Below are 3323 nucleotides of genomic sequence, written 5' to 3'. Positions count from 1 at the left end.
TTAGATCGGCGTAAGCCAGATCGGTTTCTGTCTATAATCATATCTAATAAATATTTGTACGAAAGGACTTTATTTATGAATTATATTCTTACCACAAAAAATCTAAACTAATTAGATAACACCATAATAATAAAATTAACCTCACCAGTCAACTGTTAATTTATTATTCTTACCTATTACTTTGGCAGATTAGTGCATTAAATTTAGAATTTAAAATTAAATATAAAAATAAACCTATATTAAGTAATAATTTTATTGTACTTAAAATACTTAATACTAAATCTAACGAGATTGGTTATCCTAGAAATTTATGTACTAATCAGAGTAGCATTCTTAACACTACTAGAACGAAAAATTTTAAGATATATCCAAAATCGAAAGGGCCCAAATAAAGTTGGCCCTGCTGGATTACTTCAACCTTTCAGTGACGCAATTAAACTATTCAACAAAGAACTATTTACAATCTACAAATCAAGATACTTAATATACTATATATGCCCCATTATTCTATTCTCAATAAGACTAATGAATTGATTTTTATACTCATATATCACCAACTTTTACTTTTTAAATTACTCCCTGCTATCTTTAATTATCATCCTTACTATCATAAGATATATATTCATATTTATAGGATGAGCATCAAATTCCATATACTCTCTTATAGGAGCCGTGCGAGCAATCTCCCAAACCCTATCTTACGAAGTAAGATTAATCATAATCTTTTTAATTTTAATGATTTTAAGTGAAAGATACTCCTTTAGAGATTTTATTAAATGACAATACCATATGTGATACATCTTTATAACCATACCCCTATTTATAGTATTTATCATTAGAATACTAGCAGAACTAAACCGCAGACCAATAGATTTCATTGAAGGAGAATCTGAATTAGTATCGGGATTCAATGTAGAATATTTTAGAGGTACATTTGCATTAATCTTTATGGCTGAATACAGAATAATTATCTTCTACAGATACCTCACTACAATATTATTCACCAGACTAGCAAACTCGGAATGACTAGGAGTATTTATCAATATAACAATCTTCTTAGTCATCCTATTACGAGGAATACTCCCTCGAATGCGATACGATGAACTAATATACTTATGCTGAAAAATTATCCTGCCATTCATCTTAAACTATATAATTTTCATAATAATATTTAAAGTCACATTTATGTTTTTTGCCTAATCAAACTTTAACCCAACTCAGCCTAAAACAACTATTAAAAACTAAATTAACACACAATTAAAAACAATAAATTTTAAAAAATTAATAGAAAATTAGATTTCTTTATTATGTTTTCAAAACATATTCTTCTCTCAAGATCATTAATTTTTTTACCAATCTTTACATCCATATAAATAATCAAACAATAACAATAAATCATTAAACAAATATCTCTCATACATCATCTATACTTTTCAATCAAATAATCATCTAATTTATATTCAATTAATTAACCAACTACTGCCCCCTCCTATTAATAAAAAAAATAATAACTAAACCAACAATTTTATTTAACTCACTTCACCTGGCTAATAAAATTAAACCACTTTTATTTCCTAATTTACTCAGTACAATTAAACTTAAAACCTTTAGATAACCTATAATTAATATATAAAACAAAAAAAAAACAAAAAATAAACAACAGTCATACCCTGATTAATAACAACATAAGGATCTTCAATTACTTGGGCACCCGCCCAAGTAAGCAAAATAAAATTATTAACAAAAATTCAATAAATTAATTGGTGTAAAACATACATAGGAGACATCTTAATGTACTTTGAACTAACTAAAGATAAAAAATAAATAATAACTAATGACATAACTAATGCAACTACCCCACCTAACTTATTTGGGATAGACCGAAGAATAGCATAAGCAAAAAGAAAATACCACTCTGGCTGAATGTGAGTTGGAGTAATAAGTGGATTTGCAGGAATAAAATTATCTGGATCACTCAAAACATACGGATACTCCATAATAACAATATAAAAAATAAACAACATAACAATCACAAATCCTAATAAATCTTTTATAGTACAAAACGGATGAAATGGAATTTTATTCAAGTCCCTATTAGTCCCCAAAGGATTAGATGACCCTGATAAATGTAGAAAAAACAAATGAATAAAAAAAAAATAAAATAATAAAAGGCAAAACAAAATGAAAGGGAAAAAACGATTAATTGTAGAATTATTAATGGAAAATCCCCCTCAAATCCACATAACCAATGTATTTCCCACATAGGGAACTGTAGAAACAAGGTTAGTAATTACAGTAGCACCCCAGAAAGACATTTGCCCTCAAGGCAAAACATACCCTAAAAAAGCGGTAGTCATTGACAATAATAAAATTGATACTCCAGATACTCAAGTATGGCCTAACCTAAAAGAATTATAATAAATATTTCGCCCAATATGATGATATAAACAAATAAAAAAAAACGAAGCACCATTTATATGAACATTATGTATAATTCAACCATTAGAAACATTTTGAACAATATGAATAATCCTATCAAAAGCAATATTTACATTAGGACAATAATGAATAGACAAAAATAACCCCCTCAGAATTTGAATAAATAAATAAAGACCTAAAATAGAACCAAAATTCCACCAATAAAAAATATTAATAGGAGTTGGCAAATTAATCATTGAATTTTTAATAAAAAAATAAATTTTATTCATAAACAACCAATACATAAATAATTTCATAAATACATATAAATACATATAAATAAATACACCCTAACAAACAATAAATTTAACTTTTACTTATTAACCTTTCGTAAAGCTAATGAAGACTTAACAAGATAAATCTTAATAACTCTAAACATAACTAAAAGTAAAAAAAACATACATATCAAAGTAATATTACTATAAGGATAAAAATAAATATTAAAAATATTTGAAAATACCCTCTCATTTAAATTAAACAATATATCCATATTAGACATGGAAGCCACATGAAAATTCATAAATGACAAATAAGAAAAACTATCAAAAAAACCAGCATTATCAAAATCCAAATTAATATTCCTAACCAAATATAATAAAAACATATTAAAAAAAGAAACTAATATAAACAAATTATTCAAATAAGAATTATTTCGTATATTAGAAATTAAACTAGTAAAGTATAAAAAAATAATTAATAATCCCCCCCCCTAATTAAAGCCAAAAACATCACAATTGAATACATATAATTCTTTGACCATATAGACATAACAATAAAAATCATAAAAGAATACAACAACAATAACATAACTATAATATTCATATTAAATAAATTTATAATCATTA

The 3323-nt window shown here is 25.4% G+C and overlaps 1 pseudogene; it reads right to left on the bottom strand.

Annotated features, from left to right (window-relative positions):
* Nucleotides 1–1714: 1714 nt before the first annotated feature.
* LOC108720227 (cytochrome b-like) lies at nt 1715–2678 on the bottom strand (annotated as a pseudogene).
* Nucleotides 2679–3323: the final 645 nt, after the last annotated feature.

Source organism: Mycetomoellerius zeteki, unplaced genomic scaffold, assembly GCF_001594055.1.
Source record: "Mycetomoellerius zeteki isolate Tzet28-1 unplaced genomic scaffold, Tzet1.0 scaffold663, whole genome shotgun sequence".
In the NCBI taxonomy this organism is placed as follows: domain Eukaryota; kingdom Metazoa; phylum Arthropoda; class Insecta; order Hymenoptera; family Formicidae; genus Mycetomoellerius; species Mycetomoellerius zeteki.
The sequence above is the reverse complement of the archived record's forward strand: the minus strand, read 5'-3'. Positions and strand labels throughout refer to the sequence as shown.